Here is a 22,708-nt window from a genome sequence, read left to right as displayed (position 1 = left end):
CTGACGATCATTAATACTTCTGATACAATTAAGATCACCTAAGACAATGGTAAAAACCCTACCAGGCATAAAAAGTTTAAGAGTTTCTAAAAATGACACACGTGCCTGCTTATCTGCTGGTGCATAAGCATTAAAAATCCTAATACGTTGTCCTAAAAACTCTAAAACCAATATCATAAAACGACCTGGTAAAATCACATTACACTCCAAAACTTTAAAATTACTGTTCTTGAGTAAAATACCAATGCCTTCATTTTTATTCTCAGCGCAAGGCGACCAGAAGGACTGCCCCTGAGGCCACTCACTGCTATGGGGTGCAGATCTTATAGCACACTCTTGCAAGCATATCACATCAACCTTCAATGTGCTTAGGTGGTCAAAAATTACAGCTCTTCTTGTGCTGGATCCAATGCTCCGCACATTCAGTGTAGCTACCAACACACTCATTATTGCGACTATAGCAATGCTCACCATTTTGTCAGCCATATTCTTACTTAAAAGGGCCCTGTCTCTCAACCTTGCGACTTAAAAAAACCCCTATATCAGGCGATCCTGTATCAGAATCCCTGCACATCTGACTACCTCCAGTTAAGACAGGATCCCTCTGCAACCCAGTCCAAGACCCTTCTACCCTAGTTCTTTTACTGGCAGAAGCGGCCTCCCCTTCCTCCATTCCTCTCTCAATAACAACATCATCAGCATCTTCATATTCTTCTTCACTTAAAACTCTTTGTCCTGGAGTCAAGGAGACATCAGAGCTATCACCCTGGCACTCCATCTCCTCACCTTCCCCAACTGCAGGATCAGGGCAATCCTCCCCATCCACATCACTCTCACTACTATTGGAGATATTCTCTACCATCACTGAAGGAGCCAGAAAGATCTCATTCAAAATGTCCTCAAGCCCCTCCCCCTCATTTGAATATGCATTTCCCTCCAAAACTGTTTTTCCCTCCAAAACTGGTTTTCCCTCCAAAACTGTTTGTCCACCATCTTCTGTGGAACTACAAGCACCAACAATCCTTCTATCTGCTTGTACTTTTGCAACATCTTGCAAGCCATGACTTATACTTTTAACTCTGTCTGCATATGTACTTTTGCCTCTAATGGAACTATTCCCAATTCTCTTAACTCCTTCCTCCCTTGCCTGCACCTGCTTCCCCCAGTGTACACATTTTCTTGCTAGATGATTCCCACTTCCACATATGTCACACAACCTTGCTACCTGACATTCTCTAGCACTATGTCCTGGTTTATTACAGTTCCTACATACCTCTTCTTTCACTGGACAATTTTCCAGTACATGGCCCTAAACAAAACAATGCCTGCAATACATATCCTGTCCTGGGTAGTAACAAAAGCCCCTCTCTCCACCAATTGAAAAAACTGCAGGTACCTCACAATCTTCTTTAAATATAACAAAAAATCTTCTTTTACCATTCAAATATCCATGTTTGTTCACCAATCTTCTGTCAAAAACTACTTCCTTGCAATATCTTGTCAAAAAAACCTTCACCGTGTCGTCCTTAACTTTTGGGTTATACATGTGCACTATTAACATAAACTTTTGCTGTTTAAACGATGGTATCACTCTTATATGCTCCAAAACAGTCACTTTCTTCTCCTCCTTCATCTTCAATATATCCGCATACACTTTCTTACATATATCCTCAAAACAAAGAGTGATATCATAAATTCCTTGCCTCTGGAAATCTTGCAAAGCTAACACATCCGTTACCTTGAGATAAGGGAGCTTCTGCAGAATCTCCCTCACGATCTGATCCAATCCAATTCGGTCACGAAATCCCTCCTCGACTTCCAATCGCACCGTGTCCTCAAGTCCTTGAGCCGTTTTCGCCATTTTGCAGGTCGATATATTCTCCAACCCACGATCACCCCCGAACACAATCCGGGGCCCCCACAAGGAGGACCCCGATCACTCCTTCTGACGCAGACCAGTAGCAGTCCCCCACCACTGATCTTTGCCAAAAGGCCGAGAAGCGATAACCCGAACGGGCCGCGCGTTGACCGAGCCTGCCCAATACTGCTGTTCACCCCTTGCAGCAATTCAGCCTACTCCTAGGCAATTCCATGGGGCCCTGCAGGCTCACACACACTCACAGCTACTAAGCGGGAGGTGAATAAAGGCCGGAGAGGAAGCAAGACAGGATTTGCTTCTTTTGCTTGCACCACAATGCAGTGCTGAAAGAGGAGGAATCGACATAAAAACGCCTTCCTGGCAACGCCCAAATGCCCTCCTGCCGTGCAAACACTGGCAGCAGCAGCAGCAGCAGCAGCAGTAAGTGCATGCCCACTGCCACCCCTTCTCCTTTCACACCTTGTATCAGCTTTAATCCAGTCCAGTGCTGCCTGCTGAGCAGCACTGACCAACACTGCCTGGGCCCAGGCTTTTATCTCTGAGGCCCCATTATGATGTCAGAAAGCTGGCTCTGGCTCCTGAGGTCTCCACTATGACACGTGCAAAGTTCCGTCTGAACTTTATATAAGACGGTGCGGCTCAGTCAGTCACTCAGTGTTGCCTGAGAGGGCAACACTGCAACAGCCGGCCCCCAGGCTGTCTTTTTTTTGCACAGCTAGTTGCCTCCAGGAGGCCACAAGAGGGAGACAAGGGACTGCAAAATGGAAAATAGGCATCCACCAACTTTACAGACAACTTGTTCTCCTTGCTCCTACAACCTCCATCCTTGCACAGTTTGTTATTCTTCCAGGTAACATAGTAACAAATCCAAATTGCTGCTCTCTTTGTAGGCAAGCAAGGGTTTGTTGCAACTGCAATTCTTACTTCTTCTTGAAATGTAGGGACCACAGTACATTCCATCACATCCATCTAGTGTACACAGGTAGGTCCATTGTGACGGGCGGGCGGGCGGGCTGGCTGCTTTAATGGCTGTTTGCTGTTCCCCTACTCCACTCCACTATTTGACTATGGTGCTGCATCAATCAGTGGCTGGCTCAGGTGCAGCTCTTTAACCTACCTAGGAGGGAGGGCGGAGAGAAGACAAGGAAGGTGAATGAGCTGTTCCAATGTGAAATGCCGGAAACACAGAAACACAGACGACACAAAACAAGAGGTGGCAATGTATTAATTAATTGCATTTAATAAATTAGCTCATTATCACACATGACTGTACAAATGCATTGTCCAACAGGTGTTGAAATAATGGGATTAAAAGGGGAGATCCCATCCGAAAGACAAAAACAATGGCAAACACAAAAAGCACTTTTGGAATCTGATTTTAGTAAACACATAAGGAAAGGGTGCACCGGTCCTGGAAATACTGCAATACCAAGTCAATGCGTGGAGTGGACTGAGCAAGCTCTATTTCCATCTCCCTGTTCTAAAAATCCATTTAATATATGGTCCCCAGATAGGGGACGTATCAGATATTAAACTGATAAGAACAGATTTTTTTTTAAGTTGACTACCCCAACTTTGGGGGTAACCGTTTATTTAAAATTTTTCAGATTTTACAATAAATCAACATTTTTCAACATTTTTACAGAGATTTCAGATTTTACAACAATGGTTAAAAAATAAATACAAATTGTCAGATTAAAATCATACAATTTATAAAAGGGCACTTGGTGGCATCATATTATAGAATTCCATTCGCTAAAAAACCATTTTCTACTTAAAACAGGAGAGAATTTTTTGTCTAAAAGATAATACTTGTGCATTTCATAAAAACAAATTCCTAAAATATCATTCACAGATAAAATTTCATGTTTGAATAAAAGAATATTCCTGGCCGCCCACAGAGCTGCTTTAACGCAGTTAGTAATCTTCCATGCCATAATTTTCTGAGTCCTTGTTGGGCACTCCAGACATCCGTAAAAAACGCCTTCACTTGTAATTCTCTTTATTCCGGTTATCTTCTTCATCAAGGGGAGGATTTTTGTCCATATCAGTTGTGAGAAATAGCATTGCCAAAAAAGATGTAAGACTGTCTCGTCATCGCGGCATCCTCCCCTTGGACACGCAGCCGAGTTGGTCAGTCCCCTTCGATGCTGGAATGCCCGGCATGGAAGACACTCGTGGGCGCAGCTCCAGGCCAGATCCTTCTGTGAATTAAAAATGAATTTAGCATTAACCATGCTCCAGATGAATTTGCACTTGTTTTCATTAAAATTGCTAATGGGGGCTATTAAAACATTTTCTTTTATTTCCTTTAAAACATATTTACTATTTTTTACATCTTCTATTCTTTTGTCTTTTAAGTTAAAAAGGTTCACTATTTTTTCTAAAATCTTATACTGGTCTGGCAGGTTAAAAGCATATGGCGAGCTTAAAACAGTAGAGAACCATCCGTACCTCCTCATAAAATAGCCAGTGTTAAAACGGATAAAATAAGACCAGTAGTGTTCCTTAAAAACAGTATTAAGACACAGTGTAAAAAAATGGATTAAAAGAAATGCTTTTATATTTGGAAAATCTTTACCACCCATTAGCTTTGGCAACATCACTTTTTCTCTCCTGAGCTTCTCCATCCTAGAATTCCATAAAAATGTAAAACATGCCTTGGTAATCTTTTTTAATAAAATATCAGGGGGAGGGAAAACCATACTTAGATATAATAAAATTGGTAAAATCACCATTTTTGTGATTAAAATTTTTCCCTCCATTGTCAGTTTTCTAAGATTCCATAAACAAATTTTCTTATTAACTTTTTGTGCCACCAAGTCCCAACTGATAAAACCATTGTTTGACTCATTGAAGGAGACCCCTAAAATCTGTACAGACTCCGACACAGGGACTGGAATGTCCTGTAAAATCATATTGCCAATATTTAAAATATTACTTTTATTAAAATTGACTTTAAAACCGGAGGAGCAGCAAAATTGGTATATCTGTTGTAATGCTTTTTGCAGTGACGGGGCGTCCCTGCACAGGACCGCGACATCATCCATGTACCCCACTACTTTTGCCTCTAGTCCCCCCCCGCCCGGCAGGGGGACTCCACATATCTGCTTGTCATTCCTCAGTCTGCAGAGTAGAGGCTCGATCGCACATATAAAAAGTAGTGGGGACAAGGGACACCCCTGCTTCACTCCGGAGTTTAAAAGGACATCCTGTGTCTTAAAACCCTTTACTAAAATCTTGCTCGTACAATTTTCATAAAAGGCCTTCAGAGACTGTAAAAAGCCTTCTGGTATACCCATCTTTTCTAAAACCTTAAAAAGATAAAAATGTGATACTCTATCAAAGGCTTTCTCGAAATCTATGGATAAAACCGCCAATCTGCCTTTTCTCTCCTTCGTATCACCAATAGCATCTTTTAAAAGGTTTAAATTGTCCCATATGCTCCTCCCAGGTATCCCACAGACTTGGTTGGAGTGGACGATTTTCTCTATAACAGCCTTTAGCCTATTCGCGCAAATCTTGGCCATTATTTTGTAGTCTGTGTTTAGTAAGGTGATAGGCCTCCAGTTTTTAATATCTGTTTTGTCCCCCTTTTTATAAAGCAGGGACACCTCACCTTTCTTCCAGGACCCCGGGAGGGCTTTTGTTCTAAAAACTTGAGTAAAAAGGGAATAGAGATCCTCTTTTAAAACTCCATAAAATGTGACATAAAACTCTATGGGTATACCATCAGGGCCAGGGACTTTACCTGTTTTAAAACTCTTGATGGTATCTAAAATCTCCTGTTCCGTAATATCCTGTAATAAAAAATCTTTGGAGACAGGATTTAAAACAGCGTCAACCTCCTTCAATGAGTCGTTCATCAAATCAACATTAACAAGCTTTATATTAAAAAGATCCGCATAAAATCTGTGTACCTTTTTTAAAATATTGTCAGTGTTTGTATCTCCATCAACATTGTCTAACAGGGTATGCTTATCGTTAATTTTCTTAAAAAAGTACCTGGAGCAGGTCTCATTTTCCTCGAGGTGTTTCATTTTTGAACGAAAGACAATTTCCTTACCTCTCTGCTCCAGGCACTGGGAGATCTCCTTCCTAATCTCCATAATCTCCTCCTCCACCTGCATACCCTGTTCTCTGAACTTGTATTGGGTCTGCAGACGGGTATTCAAATTAGCAAAAAAATCCTGTTTTTCTTTTGCTTTTCTCCTTCCGATTTTTATGAAAAAGTCTCTTATTTTTATTTTTATTTTCTCCCACCATGAGACTATGGACATATTTGGATGTCTTACCCGTCTGCAGCCCTTATAAAAGGTAATAAAATCAGATAAAATTTGCGGATCATCTAAAAGGGAAACGTTCATTTTCCAGGCTTTTTTGACAGTATTTTTCCCAATATCATTTTTAACTTTAAAATACAATAATTTATGATCAGATAAAACATTGGGATTAAGATCACATTTAAAAGGCAGTACTTGATAAGAGCAGAATATAAAATCGATCCTGGAGCTACAGTTCACATTGCTCCAGGTGACGCCGGCCTCTGCAGATAAATTGCTGTTACATTTCTTAAAAACATCAGTAAGTTTAAAATCAGTAACTATATCTTTTAATAATGAGGAGGTTTTGTCATAATTCCTGCTTACTGAGTTAGAGAACCGGCGTTCCCCCTTTAAAATACAATTAAAATCACCCGCTAAAACAAGTGGCTCTGAATCGTTTAAAAAAAGGGGTAAAATCTCTAGCATTCTAGCTCTTTCATTCTTGTCCGAGGACCCATAAAAATTTAAAAACTGCCATCTAATACCGTCTATAAAAGCTTTGACCAATAAAATTCTACCTGGTAAAATTTCATTAAAACTGTCAATTAAAACGTTCCCTTTAAATAAAATGGCGACACCTGCGGCTCTGGAATCGTTAGACCCGGACCACACTGAAGGTCCGAGTCTCCAGTCTTCCTTATATTTGTTGTAGTTCGTGCGATGTGGGATACAGCATTCCTGTAGGAAAAAAACGGTGGCGGAAAAAATAGAAAGATAGTCAAACAGGGCAGCTCTTCTCGTCTTAGAATGCACGCTCCTAACATTTAAGGAAATGCCACCTAACTCTGCCATGAGGAAAAGGGAAAAGAGACAGTCTTATGTAATCTTACCCGAGGTGGCCTCAGCAGTCCTCGGCGTTACCAGAGACCTCACTCGAACTCTCATCGCCCTCCGACTTCAAACCGACTGTATAACTTGAGGAGATTGGAGAGGAACTCATGTCAGACAGCTGACCCCCCGCCATACCTGAGGCACTTATCGAAAATGGGTCCCAGATGGACTCCACGGGCAAGGTTTCTGGAGCATTTTGTATGGCAGCCTCCTCCCCTACGATAGGGGCAGGAAACGCACTCGCGGCCGTTTCAGGGACTTCTGTCACCTCAGAGGCAGCTATGCTTGTCTCCCCCAACTGGCGAGAAGGGGGGAGACCTTCAGCTGGTGCTTCCGGGGGCGCGTCAACTGGTTTCCCTGCTTTCGCTCTAGCAGGTACTCCCATCGGCACCCCCGCTGCCACCTCTGAGTACGCCCTACGCCTCTTAGACCTAGCTGCCGCTCCACCCGGGTCCTCTGCCTCAGGTACAGGCTGACCCAGCATCTCCTGCGGCCCAGGCGGATCAGCTTCATCCGAACTACCCATCTCCTCCGTTTCCTGAGGGGGCTTTTTCGTCCGCTGATCACTGGCTCTTCTCTTAAACCGCCTTTGCTCCTTTGGGTCACCTGTTTGGGGGGGTCTGCTGGAGGTGTCCATGTCATCTGCCTCTTCACCTCTTGGTTCCTCTCCTTGTGCGGGGGCGATCTGGCCTGCTGGCTGCTCTGGACGCCTCGGCCGGACCTCGGGTTGTTCCGATCTGTGGGGACAAGTAGCATATAGATGACCAACTCGGCTGCAAAAACGACACCTTTTCCCCAGAGGGCAAGTTTTGGCCTCGTGCTCAGAGCTGCCACAGTTCCTACAGGTGCTTTCGCAGAACTCTTTGGTGTGACCGTACTTTTGACATTTTCTACAGAATGGAGGCATTCCTGTATAAAAAAGATCTCCTGCCATATCACCTAATTTAAAGCGTGCTGGCGGCAACATTATCCCCCCTGCTGTATTGGCATCTCTATAACAAGTTACTAAAAATCTCCACTTTGACGTCCAAACTCCAACTTCGTTCATTATTTTGCCAATACATTTTACACTTTTGAAATAGGGGGATAAAAAGGACATCACATCTTTTAAATCAGCAAACGGGCAGTACATTTTTATCACAATCATCTTAGTGATGTCCAACACATGTTCGTAAAATTCAATACCGTCCAGTCTCGGATCGTTTTTTACCATGTATGCCGCCAGCAGATCTTGGAACACTCCATTCTGTACAAAAGTTATGTCGTATGTTCTTCTCCTAGGATAGTCTTGTACCGCCAATATCTCCCGCTTCTGAATGTTGAAAATGCCAACAAGCACGGTCTCCACCAAGAACTTCAGGCCGCAGGTCGTCGCCTTCTCTTCTGATACAATTACACGGATTGTATTCTTTATCCGGGCATACGCCGGTATCTCACCAGGACTTTCGTCCATGGTGAGGGGTTTTCAAGGAAAGTTACGCCACCCGTTGGTGACGTAACGTCTACGCAGCTTTTCCCCTTTTCGGCCGAAGCCTACACGGGGGATATGTGGATCGCAACTCGTTGCTCAGGACTAAGCCTCTCTCCCAAATAGCAGCACGGGGGTGAAGTCCAGGCGAACCTGGACGATCCCCCGAGGCCGAGAGAGAGGGTACCTGAGCACCTCCTAACCAAGACCAGGCAGCACTGACTACAAGTAATCAGAACTACACTTGATCTCAGCCAGAAGGCCGAGAAGCGATAACCCGAAAGGGCCGCGCGTTGACCGAGCCTGCCCAATACTGCTGTTCACCCCTTGCAGCGATTCAGCCTACTCCTAGGCAATTCCATGGGGCCCTGCAGTCTCACACACACTCACAGCTACTAAGCGGGAGGTGAATAAAGGCCGGAGAGGAAGCAAGACAGGATTTGCTTCTTTTGCTTGCACCACAATGCAGTGCTGAAAGAGGAGGAATCGACATAAAAACGCCTTCCTGGCAACGCCCAAATGCCCTCCTGCCGTGCAAACACTGGCAGCAGCAGCAGCAGCAGCAGCAGCAGTAAGTGCATGCCCACTGCCACCCCTTCTCCTTTCACACCTTGTATCAGCTTTAATCCAGTCCAGTGCTGCCTGCTGAGCAGCACTGACCAACACTGCCTGGGCCCAGGCTTTTATCTCTGAGGCCCCATTATGATGTCAGAAAGCTGGCTCTGGCTCCTGAGGTCTCCACTATGACACGTGCAAAGTTCCGTCTGAACTTTATATAAGACGGTGCGGCTCAGTCAGTCACTCAGTGTTGCCTGAGAGGGCAACACTGCAACAGCCGGCCCCCAGGCTGTCTTTTTTTTGCACAGCTAGTTGCCTCCAGGAGGCCACAAGAGGGAGACAAGGGACTGCAAAATGGAAAATAGGCATCCACCAACTTTACAGACAACTTGTTCTCCTTGCTCCTACAACCTCCATCCTTGCACAGTTTGTTATTCTTCCAGGTAACATAGTAACAAATCCAAATTGCTGCTCTCTTTGTAGGCAAGCAAGGGTTTGTTGCAACTGCAATTCTTACTTCTTCTTGAAATGTAGGGACCACAGTACATTCCATCACATCCATCTAGTGTACACAGGTAGGTCCATTGTAACGGGCGGGCGGGCGGGCTGGCTGCTTTAATGGCTGTTTGCTGTTCCCCTACTCCACTCCACTATTTGACTATGGTGCTGCATCAATCAGTGGCTGGCTCAGGTGCAGCTCTTTAACCTACCTAGGAGGGAGGGCGGAGAGAAGACAAGGAAGGTGAATGAGCTGTTCCAATGTGAAATGCCGGAAACACAGAAACACAGACGACACAAAACAAGAGGTGGCAATGTATTAATTAATTGCATTTAATAAATTAGCTCATTATCACACATGACTGTACAAATGCATTGTCCAACAGGTGTTGAAATAATGGGATTAAAAGGGGAGATCCCATCCGAAAGACAAAAACAATGGCAAACACAAAAAGCACTTTTGGAATCTGATTTTAGTAAACACATAAGGAAAGGGTGCACCGGTCCTGGAAATACTGCAATACCAGGTCAATGCGTGGAGTGGACAGAGCAAGCTCTATTTCCATCTCCCTGTTCTAAAAATCCATTTAATATATGGTCCCCAGTTAGGGGACGTATCAGATATTAAACTGATAAGAACAGATTTTTTTGAGTTGACTACCCCAACAAAGGAGGTAACCGTTTATTTAAAATTTTGAACAGATTTACAAAAAATCAATACGTTTTTTACAAAAGAAAATTACATAAATTTACAATCATGGTTTAAATACAAATAAATACAAATTGTCATATAAAACAATTTATAAAAGGGCACTTGGTGGCATCATATTATGGAACTCCATTCACTTAAAAACCATTTTCTACATAAAACAGGAGAGAGTTTTTTATCTAAAAGAAAATATTTGTACATTTCATTAAGACAAATGGCTAAAACATCTTCCACAGCTAAAACTTCATGCTTAAATAATAAAATGTTTCTGGCCGCCCACAGAGCTGCTTTTACGCAGTTGGTGATCTTCCATGCCATCATTTTTCGAGTCTGTGTTGGGCATTCCAGGCATCCATATAAAACGCCATCACTTGTGTATCTCCGAAGTCCTGTAATCTTCTGTACCAAGGGGAGGATTCTTGTCCATATCAATTGCGCGTAAAAACATTCCCAGAATAGGTGGTAGACTGTCTCGTCATCTCTACATCCTCCCCTTGGACACGCAGCCGAGTTGGTCAGTCCCCTTCGATGCTGGAATGCCCGGCATGGAAGACACTCGTGGGCACAGCTCCAGGCCAGATCTTTCTGTGGGTTAAAAAGATATTTAGCGCTCACCATCTTCCATATTTCTTTGCATTTTTGTTCATTAAAATTACTGATGGGAGCTACTAAAACATTTTCTTTTATCTTTTTTAAAATTCCTTTACTATTTTTTACTTCGTTAATATTTTTGTCTTTTAAGTTAAAAAGGTTTACAATTTTTTCTAAAATCTTATACTGGCCAGAAAGGTTAAAAGCATACGGGGAGCTTAAAACCGTGGAGAACCAACCGTTCCTCCTCATAAAATAACCTGTGTTAAAACGTGTAAAATATGACCAGTAATGTTCCTTAAAAACTGCATTAAGACATAAAGTAAAAAATTTTATTAAAAGGAATGCTTTTATATCGGGGAAATCTTTCCCCCCCATTGGTTTGGGTAATATTACCTTCTCTCTCCTGAGCTTTTCCATCCTGGAGTTCCATAAAAATGTGAAACATGCTTTAATTATTTTTTTCAATAAAATCTCAGGGGGAGGGAAAACCATACTTAGATACAATAAAATAGGTAAAATCACCATTTTTGTAATTAAAACCTTTCCCTCCATTGTTAACTGTCTCATGTTCCACATGCAAATTTTCTGATTGACTTTTTGTGCCACCAAGTCCCAACTGGTAAAACCATTATTTGACTCATTGAAGGAGACTCCTAAAATTTGTACAGACTCTGACACAGGGACTGGAATGTCCATTAAAACCATTTTGCCGATATTTAAGATGTTACTTTTATTAAAATTTACTAAAAAACCGGAGGAGCAACAGAATTGGTAAATCTGTTTAAAAGATTTCTGTAATGACAGGGTGTCCCTGCAAAGGACCGCGACATCGTCCATGTACCCCACCACTTTAGCCTCTAGTCCCCCCCCGCCCGGCAGGGGGACTCCTCTTATCTGCTTATCCTTTCTTAACCTGCAGAGTAGAGGCTCGATCGCACAAATAAAAAGTAGTGGGGACAAGGGACACCCCTGCTTCACTCCGGAATTTAAAAGGACATCCTGTGTCTTAAAACCCTTTACTAAAATTTTGCTAGTACAATTTTCATAAAAGGCCTTCAGAGACTGTAAAAAACCTTCCGGTATACCCATCTTTTCTAAAACCTTAAAAAGATAAAAATGTGACACTCTATCGAAGGCTTTCTCGAAGTCTATAGATAAAATTGCCATTTTACCTCCTCTCTCTTTCGTGTCACTGATCACATCTTTTAAAAGGTTTAAATTATCCCATATACTCCTCCCGGGTATCCCACAGACCTGATTGGAGTGTATGATCTGGCCTATCACTGCTTTTAATCTGTTCGCACATATCTTTGCCATTATTTTATAGTCACAGTTTAGTAAAGTGATAGGCCTCCAATTTCTAATGTCTGTTTTGTCCCCCTTTTTGTAAAGCAGGGACACCTCGCCTTTCTTCCAGGACCCCGGGAGGGCTTTTGTTCTAAAAACTTGGGTAAAAAGAGGGTGGAGATCCTCTTTTAAAATACCATAAAATATAACATAGAATTCTATAGGTATACCGTCAGGGCCAGGGACTTTACCTGTTTTAAAACTCTTTGTAGTTTCTAAAATCTCCTGTTCCGTAATATCCTGTAATAAAAACACTTGGGAAGCAGGATTTAAAACAGCATCCACCTCCTTCAATGAGTCGTTCATAAAATCAACATCAACATGTTTTGTATTAAAAAGATCCGCATAAAAACCATGCACCTTTTTTAAAATGTTTTGGGTATTTGTTTCCCCATCTATCTCATTTAACAGGGTATGCTTATCATTTATTTTCTTGAAGAAGTACCTGGAGCAGGTCTCATTTTCTTCAAGATGTTTCACCTTAGAGCGAAAGATTATCTCCTTTCCCCTCTGCTCCAGGCACTGGGAGATTTCTTTTTTAATTTCGGTGATCTCTTTCTCCACCTGCATACCCTGTTCTCTGAACTAGTATTGGGTCTGCAGACGGGTATTTAAATTAGCATAAAATTCAGATTTTTCTTTTGCTTTCTTCATCCCAGCTTTAATAAAAAAATCTTTTATCTTTATTTTCATTTTTTCCCACCAGGAAACAATTAGCATATTGGGATGTCTTACCCGTCTGCAGCCCTTATAAAAGGTGATAAAATCGGATACAATTTGCGGATCCTCTAAAAGGGATACGTTTAATTTCCAGGCTTTCTTCGGAGTTCTCCTTTGATCGTTCAAATTAACTTTAAAATATAAAAGTTTATGGTCAGAAAACACGTTAGAATTAAGATCACATTTAAAAGGCAGTATTTGATAAGAGCAAAAAATAAAATCAATCCTGGAGCTGCAGTTTACATTGCTCCAGGTGACGCCGTCCTCTTCCGGTAGATCCCTATTGCATTTTTTAAAAACATCAGTAAGTTTAAAATCCACTGTAATATCTTTTAAAATAGACGGGGTTTTATCATAGTTTCGACTTACTGAATTAGAGAACCGGCGTTCCCCCTTTAAAATACAATTAAAATCACCAGCTAAAATAAGTGGTTCTGAATCATTGATAAAAAGGGGTAAAATTCCTAGCATTTTTGCTCTTTCTTTTTTGTCTGTAGAACCATAAAAGTTTAAAAACTGCCATCTAACACCGTTTATAAAAGCTTTGACCATTAAAATTCTGCCTGGTAAAATTTCATAAAAACTATCAATTAAAACGTTCCCTTTGAATAAAATGGCGACACCTGCGGCTTTTGATTCATTGGACCCGGACCACACTGAAGGTCCGAGTCTCCAGTCTTCCTCATATTTTTTATAATTCATGCGGTGAGGTATGCAGCATTCCTGTAGGAAAAACACTGAGGCGGTAAAAACAGAAAGGTAGTTGAAAAGGGCAGCTCTTCTTGTCTGTGAGTGCACGCTTCTTACATTAAGGGAAAGACCACATAACTCAGCCATGAGGAAAAGGGAGAGAGACAGTCTATCTTTATCTTACCCGAGGAGGCCTCAGCAGTCCTCCGCGTCGCCAGACACCCCACTCGAGCTCTCATCATCATATTTCCTCGAGTCAAATGTACGCATCGATGAGGTTAGAGAGGAAGACCCGTCACTCAGCTGACCCCCCATACCTAAGGCGCTTCTTGAAAATGGGTCCCAGACGGACTCAACGGGTAAGATTCGGCTATCTTTGGCAGCGTCCTCCCCTTCTATAGGGGCAGGAATCGCGCTTCTGGACGTCTCAGGGACCACGCTTACCTCGGAGGCAGCTGTCCCTATATCCCCCAACTGTCTGGAAGGGGGGGGACCTTCAGCTGTCGCTTCCGGGGGCACGTCAACTGGTTTCCCTGCCTTCAACCTGGCAGGTACTCCCATCGGCACCCCCGCTGCCACCTCCGAGTACGCCCTACGTCTCTTAGTGAGCGCTGCCGCTCCGCCCGGGACCTCTGCCTCAGGTACAGGCTGACCCAGCATCTCTTGCAGGCCAGTAGGATCAGCTTCATCCGAACTACCCTGTGCCCCAGTCTCCTGGGGGGGCTCTTTCGTCCGCTGATCACTGGCTCTGCGTTTTTGTCGCCTCTGCTCTTTAGGGTCACCTGTTTGGGGGGGTCTGCTGGAGGTATCCATATCATCTTGCTCGCCTCCTTGGGGTTCCTCTCCTTGTACAGGGGTGATCTGGCCTGCGGGCCGCTCGGGACGCCTTGGCCGGTCCTCGGGTTGTTCCAACTCTTTAGATCTGTGGGGACAAGTAGCATACAGGTGACCAACTCGGCTGCAAAAACGGCACCTTTTCCCCAGAGGGCAAGTTTTGGTCTCGTGCTCAGAGCTGCCGCAGTTCCTACAGGTGCTGTCACAAGACTCCTTGGTGTGACCGTACTTTTGGCACTTCCTACAGAATGGAGGCATCCCTGAAAAATAAAAGTCTCCGGCCATATCACCTATTTTAAAACGTGCTGGCGGCAACATTATCCCTCCTGTAAAATTGGCATCTTTATAACACGTTACATTGAATCTCCACTTTGAGGTCCATACACCAACCTCGTTCATTACTTTGCCAATACATTTCACAGTTTTAAAATAAGGGAATAAAAAGGACATCACTTCTTTTAAGTCGGCAAAAGGGCAGTACATCTTTATAACTATCATTTTAGTGATGTCCATAACGTGCTCATAAAAATCAACACCGTCCAGTCTCGGGTCATTTTTTACCGTATAAGCCGCCAGCAGATCTCGGAATACTCCATTCTGTATGAAAGTAACGTCGTATGTCCTCCTTCTTGGGTAATCCTGCACCGCCAAAATTTCTCGCTTCTGGATGTTGAAGATACCAACAAGTACGGTCTCCACCACGAATTTTAAGCCGCAGGTCGTCGCCTTCTCCTCCGATAGCACTACACGAATTGTGTTTTTAATCCGGGCATAAGCCGGTATCTCACATGGATCCTCGTCCATGGTGAGTAAGGTTTTTTTGAATCGTTACGCTACTCCTTAGTAGGCGCAACTTTGGGCGCAACTCCCCTTTTCGGCCGAAGCCTACACGGGGGTATGTGGATCGCAACCCGTTGCTCAGGACTAAGCCTCTCTCCCAAATAGCAGCACGGGGGTGAAGTCCAGGCGAACCTGGACGATCCCCCGAGGCCGAGAGAGAGGGTACCTGAGCACCTCCTAACCAAGACCAGGCAGCACTGACTACAAGTAATCAGCACTACACTTGATCTCAGCCAGAAGGCCGAGAAGCGATAACCCGAACGGGCCGCGCGTTGACCGAGCCTGCCCAATACTGCTGTTCACCCCTTGCAGCGATTCAGCCTACTCCTAGGCAATTCCATGGGGCCCTGCAGGCTCACACACACTCACAGCTACGCGGGAGGTGAATAAAGGCCGGAGAGGAAGCAAGACAGGATTTGCTTCTTTTGCTTGCACCACAATGCAGTGCTGAAAGAGGAGGAATCAACATAAAAACGCCTTCCTGGCAACGCCCAAATGCCCTCCTGCCGTGCAAACACTGGCAGCAGCAGCAGCAGCAGCAGCAGCAGCAGTAAGTGCATGCCCACTGCCACCCCTTCTCCTTTCACACCTTGTATCAGCTTTAATCCAGTCCAGTGCTGCCTGCTGAGCAGCACTGACCAACACTGCCTGGGCCCAGGCTGTTATCTCTGAGGCCCCATTATGATGTCAGAAAGCTGGCTCTGGCTCCTGAGGTCTCCACTATGACACGTGCAAAGTTCCGTCTGAACTTTATATAAGACGGTGCGGCTCAGTCAGTCACTCAGTGTTGCCTGAGAGGGCAACACTGCAACAGCCGGCCCCCAGGCTGTCTTTTTTTTTGCACAGCTAGTTGCCTCCAGGAGGCCACAAGAGGGAGACAAGGGACTGCAAAATGGAAAATAGGCATGCACCAACTTTACAGACAACTTGTTCTCTTTGCTCCTACAACCTCCATCCTTGCACAGTTTGTTATTCTTCCAGGTAACATAGTAACAAATCCAAATTGCTGCTCTCTTTGTAGGCAAGCAAGGGTTTGTTGCAACTGCAATTCTTACTTCTTCTTGAAATGTAGGGACCACAGTACATTCCATCACATCCATCTAGTGTACACAGGTAGGTCCATTGTGACGGGCGGGCGGGCGGGCGGGCTGGCTGCTTTAATGGCTGTTTGCTGTTCCCCTACTCCACTCCACTATTTGACTATGGTGCTGCATCAATCAGTGGCTGGCTCAGGTGCAGCTCTTTAACCTACCTAGGAGGGAGGGCGGAGAGAAGACAAGGAAGGTGAATGAGCTGTTCCAATGTGAAATGCCGGAAACACAGAAACACAGACGACACAAAACAAGAGGTGGCAATGTATTAATTAATTGCATTTAATAAATTAGCTCATTATCACACATGACTGTACAAATGCATTGTCCAACAGGTGTTGAAATAATGGGATTAAAAGGGGAGATCCCATCCGAAAGACAAAAACAATGGCAAACACAAAAAGCACTTTTGGAATCTGATTTTAGTAAACACATAAGGAAAGGGTGCACCGGTCCTGGAAATTCTGCAATACCAGGTCAATGCGTGGAGTGGACAGAGCAAGCTCTATTTCCATCTCCCTGTTCTAAAAATCCATTTAATATATGGTCCCCAGATAGGGGACGTATCAGATATTAAACTGATAAGAACAGATAAGGTTTCAACAAAGATTTTATTGATTCACAAGTTCGTCATACAATAAAATACAATATGTACATTAATATAAAACTGTTTTCCATAATTGTACATTCCAAGCACTATTTGCATCTCTTGTACCATAGTTTTTCCTGTCCCTTAAAAAATATATGTACATTTCACTAAAAGCAAGTTTAATACATTCGTCCACAGAAATAAAATCACGTTTAAAAAGTAAAATATTTCTGACTTTCCAAATGGCGTTTTTAAGACAATTTATCATACTCCAACAAACCATGTATTGTTTAAAAGTTGGGCAATTAAATAGTCCGTAAATTATATATTCGTATGTTAGATCTTTTAATCCACAAGTCCATTTTAAAAGCACGCCGACTTTCCTCCAGACTTCTTGTGCGTAAGGACAGTTCCAAAATAAATGTAGCACAGATTCATCATTCACACAAGAGTCTCTTGGGCATTTTGCCCTTGCCACCAGGCCTCTCCTGTGCTGAAAGTCTCTTGTTGGGAGGCACTGGTGGACCATCATCCAGGCAAGGTCTATATGTCCATTTGCGAGAAATTTCCCAAAGACGTTCCGCCATACTTGTCTAGACCTCGTCTGGGAATAGTTTGCCACAGGGATAACCTCCTCATTCCCCCTTAGAATTGCAGACAGTTTCCTCTGGTCCTTTAAAACGTCGCTTTCTTGGTCCTTTAAATGAAATGTTCGTATAGTCTTTTCTAAAATCACATAATGCTTTGGGGGGCATAAAAGAACAGGGGAATTCAACGGAGGCATACACCATTTTTTAAAAACCATACCGGCAGCGTACTTTAAAAAACAACTAAAAACGCCATTGGAATTAAAACATTTAAAACAGAAGCAGAAAAATTTTACATAAAAGAAAATATGCAAATTAGGGACATCTTTTCCACCATTCAACTTGCTTTTGTACATATGATCTCTTTTTAATCTTTCCATCTTTGAACCCCATAAAAACATAAATATAATTCTGGTTAGTTTTTTTATCAAAACATCCGATGGAGGGAAAACCATTCCCACATATAACATTAGCGGCAGTAAGATCATTTTTATTATTAGTACCTTGCCCTCCATCGTCAATTCTCTAAGGTTCCAGAAAGAGATCTTTTTTTCCATTTTGCATAAAATCTCATCCCAATTGTCAATCCCATCATTTGTTTCTTTGAAAATGATACCAAGAATTTTTATTTTATCTTGTTTTATGCTAATTTCCGGAGTCTGGGAGGCGTCCCAAGCTCCAACGCTCAGACATTCACTTTTTGCAACGTTTAATTTAAAACCTGAAGCCTGGCTAAAAAACTCTGTGCACCTTAAGGTTCTTTTGAGCTAAGCAGGGTCTGTACATGCTACTGTCACATCATCCATATAGCTCAACACTTTTACCTGGTTGCCACCTCCTCCAGGGATAGGAACCCCTCTGATGACTTTGTCCTTGCGTATCTGACACAATAGGGGCTCCATTGCACATATAAATAAAATCGGGGAGAGCGGACACCCCTGCTTCACTCCAGATTTTAAAACCACATTTTCGGTTAAAAACCCATTAATAGAAATTTGGCTAAAACAAGACTTATATAGAACCTTAATACGACTTAAAATCATCTCAGGGATTGACATTTTCTTTAAAACATTAAAAAGGTACAAATGTGAAACTCTGTCAAAAGCCTTCTCAAAATCTAGCGCTAGGAGGGCTAAACCTTGACTCCGGTCTCTTGAATACCATATGACATCACGGATTATATTTAAAGTCTCAGTAATACTTCTCCCAGGAACCCCACAAACCTGGTCCGGATGTATAATTTTGCTGATCACTATTTTTAACCGGTTTGCAATTATCTTGGCCATTACTTTGTATTCCATATTTAGGAGGGTGATAGGTCTCCAGTTCCCCAGCAGAGTCCGATCTCCTTTTTTAAAAATCAAAGACACTACCCCCCTCCTCCATGAAACCGGCAACATATTTACAGTAAAAGCATCTTTAAATAACACAAAAAGGTCGTCCTTTAAAATGTCCCAAAACGTTAGATAAAATTCGATGGGAAGTCCATCTGAACCAGGAGCTTTCCCATAAGAAAAACTTTTAAAAACAGTAAAAAGTTCTTCTAAGTTGATATCACGTGATAAAACCTCCTGGTCTAAAACATCTAACTTAAGATCAAGGACATTAAGAGCATCTGTTAAAAAGGACATATCAATACACTTTTCATTAAAAAGGAGCTGGTAAAAATCATGAGCAGACTTTAAAATACCTTCCCTAGAGGTTTGACCCTCCAAGTTTAAAATCACATCTCTTTTATCCATAACTTTTTTGAAGAAAAATCTGGAACATTTTTCTCCTTCCTCCAGATGTTGAACTCGGGATCTGAAAATAATTTGTTTACCTCTTTGCTCTAAACATTTCTTAATTTCTGCTTTCATACTTTCAATATCTTCTTTCACATCTATCCCCAGCTCCTTGAATTTAAAAAGTGTTTGCAACCTTGTATTAAAATTATAAAACCATTGCTTCTTTTCTTTTGCTTTCCTCTTACCTGCTTTAATAAAAAATAACTTAATTTTTGTTTTTATTTCTTCCCACCAGGTCAGCATTGGTATGTCGGGGTTTTTCTGCTGCTGCCAACACTGGTAGGATTGGCCAAATTCCAGCTGAGTCAGAGGATCCTCCAGCAGGTGCGTGCTCAACCTCCAGAGGCCCTTATTTACCTTCAGTTCACCACTAAACTCTATCTTAGCCTGCAAGAGTTTGTGGTCAGAAAATATATTAGATATTAAAACAAATTTCACTGGGTTAAAATCCTCTGATAAAAATATAAAATCGATCCTAGAAGCCACTCTCCCATTGGACCATGTGTGGCCTAGGTCTGCCGGCAAGAGCAACTTCCAGGCATCCCTCAGCTTAAAATCGCATAAAAAATTCTTAAGCAGGTAAGAGGTCTTATCTAGTTTGCGGAGAGGGTCACCCCCCTGCCGGCATTCTCCTTCACATATACAATTGAAATCTCCTCCTACTAATAAGGGGGATGACCCAACACAAAACAATGGTAAAATTTGCATTAACTCCGCCCTCTCCTGCTTATCAGGAGAGGCATATACATTTAAAATACGAAACATAAAACCATTAAAATTCAGGTGGACTACTATTGCTCTGCCAGGTAAAATCTCAGTCACAGAATGAATAATAGTAGAAAAGCCACGGCAGAGCAGTCCTACCCCAGCAGATCTATTTTCATTGGAGCCGGACCACACGGAAGGACCCAGCTTCCAATCTTTTTTAATGTCCGAATAGTCTATTGCGTGTTGAAATCCACACTCCTGTAACAAGCAGAAATCAAAGTCCTCAGTCTCTAGGAAGGAAAACAAAGCAGCCCTACGAGCGGGGCTCTTTAATAGTCTCACGTTCAGTGAGACGACATTGACGAGAGGCATTACACATATTATGGTGGCGGATCGTCCATGCTCGAGCCACAACTAAACTCCTGGATGTCTAGCCCACCAAAGATCTCCTGCTCAGGAGACCCAGGCGACTGGATGTTCTGGGGGTTGGAAGCAGACAACTGATAGGTCACCGGCCCCAACCACAAATCGTCATCGGCCAAGCAGATATCCGGGGAGTCAAGTTCCACTCCCCTCCGCCACTTCCTTACTGGTTCATTCTCCCTCTCATCGCTGTCATCTCCTCCCCGCTCACTGGAGGCTGCTCTCTTCTCACCCTCTGGAATGCTTGACTCCATCTCCTCCACGATGTTTTGGTGGTCCTCAGAGCGGTCGTCAAGGGTCTTCAGCGAAGTCTCCTTCCTAGGCTGGCTCTTCTCACGTTGGGACTTTGAGGTCATTTGCATAGCTCCTCCCTCTGGTGTTGAAAGGGATTTCTGCTCGGACTTGCGGCTGGTATTTGGGGTCGTCATTGCAGGGCTCTCCACTGAAGTTATGGAGACCCTCTGCTCTGACCCACTGATGGCAACACCACGGGACTTACAAGCAGAGGCCTGACCAGGAACTGTGTCAGGCTCCTGCTCTGTCCCAACCGCACTCCTGCTACAGGAGGCGCCCTTGACCTTCATCGCCTTGTCTACTGATAGAGATTCAGCAGACATTGGCTCCGGTCTTGAAATCACAGTCTCTTGTCTGGCGCCCTGGGTCATCATCACCCGATCCTCAGCAGACGCTACTGAAGATCGCTTTGGCTCTGACCCAGGTGTGGATTTCACAAAACTCTTCACCGTGTCAGCGTAGGTACGATTCCTGGCTCTGCTGGGGCAATCCCTGAACATGTGGCCCTTGCCCCCACATAAATTGCACAGTCTCTCTTTGGGGCAACTCTTCATTTGATGTCCGTATTGGCCACAATTATTGCACCTATCCAACTTCTCATCTTTGCAGGAAACCTGGGTATGTCCAAAGCGTCCACACTGCCGGCAATATGTGGGCATACCCGGGTAAAATATATAACCTCTGCTTTTCCCAATAACTACGGTAGAGGGTGGGTGCTGCATGCCTCCGATTCCCTCTGGGTCTTTTTTTAAGCGGACCAAAAATTTTCGCTTGCCTCCCCAAAATCCAACAGCATTATTAATTTTGTTCATAAATTTTACGTCATCACAATATCTCTGAAGGTAAGTGGTTATATCATCAGTCTCTACATGGGGATTGTAGAGATAGACTACCAGAGGGATCTCATCATAGGCAAAAAGTAATACGAACTCTAGTCCATCAAACTTTTCATCATACATTAATTCGTTTACCTTCTTTACGACGTTCTGGCAGCACCCGAGATCCTGGAAGGTGATGGTGTGGGTTCCTTTGGCTTCGTTGTCCTGGAAGCAAAAAATATCCCTGTGATGTAGTCCAAGCGAACCCAAAAGCACTTCTCTGGCGATAAATTCCAAGTTCTTCTTTGGTCTGTGTCTTTCCTCCACTTCAATACGAATAGTATTCTTCATCCGGGCCTCACCCGATGCGTACGAAATCCTGGCTGGCATCTCTCCCGTCTGGCAGGAAACAGGCCGATTGCCTGGGGATCCCTTCCCGTTGCTCCCGGACTAGGCCTTTCTCCCAATAGCGACAGGGGGGTGAAGTCTGGGCTATGAACCCAGACGATCCCCCCAGGCCGAGAGAAAGGGTACAGGAAGCACCTCATGACAAGTCTCCTGGATAAATCCAATTGATCTTAGCCAGAAGGCCGAGAAGCGATAACCCGAACGGGCCGCGCGTTGACCGAGCCTGCCCAATACTGCTGTTCACCCCTTGCAGCGATTCAGCCTACTCCTAGGCAATTCCATGGGGCCCTGCAGGCTCACACACACTCACAGCTACGCGAGAGGTGAATAAAGGCCGGAGAGGAAGCAAGACAGGATTTGCTTCTTTTGCTTGCACCACAATGCAGTGCTGAAAGAGGAGGAATCGACATAAAAACGCCTTCCTGGCAACACCCAAATGCCCTCCTGCCATGCAAACACTGGCAGCAGCAGCAGTAAGTGCATGCCCACTGCCACCCCTTCTCCTTTCACACCTTGTATCAGCTTTAATCCAGTCCAGTGCTGCCTGCTGAGCAGCACTGACCAACACTGCCTGGGCCCAGGCTTTTATCTCTGAGGCCCCATTATGATGTCAGAAAGCTGGCTCTGGCTCCTGAGGTCTCCACTATGACACGTGCAAAGTTCCGTCTGAACTTTATATAAGACGGTGCGGCTCAGTCAGTCACTCAGTG

The 22,708-nt window shown here is 43.7% G+C and overlaps 1 non-coding gene and 2 pseudogenes across 1 annotated transcript; all 3 read right to left on the bottom strand.

Annotated features, from left to right (window-relative positions):
* Positions 1 to 3,274: 3,274 nt before the first annotated feature.
* Positions 3,275 to 3,443, bottom strand: LOC142681822 (U2 spliceosomal RNA; annotated as a pseudogene).
* A 6,606-nt stretch (positions 3,444 to 10,049) lies between these two features.
* Positions 10,050 to 10,237, bottom strand: LOC142681773 (U2 spliceosomal RNA). The gene has a single exon (XR_012853644.1). It is a non-coding gene; the product is annotated as a U2 spliceosomal RNA (small nuclear RNA).
* A 6,586-nt stretch (positions 10,238 to 16,823) lies between these two features.
* On the bottom strand, positions 16,824 to 16,994 carry LOC142681797 (U2 spliceosomal RNA; annotated as a pseudogene).
* Positions 16,995 to 22,708: the final 5,714 nt, after the last annotated feature.

This window comes from Rhinoderma darwinii (genome assembly GCF_050947455.1).
Source record: "Rhinoderma darwinii isolate aRhiDar2 chromosome 2 unlocalized genomic scaffold, aRhiDar2.hap1 SUPER_2_unloc_6, whole genome shotgun sequence".
Classification (NCBI taxonomy): Eukaryota; Metazoa; Chordata; class Amphibia; order Anura; family Rhinodermatidae; genus Rhinoderma; species Rhinoderma darwinii.
This window is presented reverse-complemented; position numbering and strand designations above follow the sequence as displayed.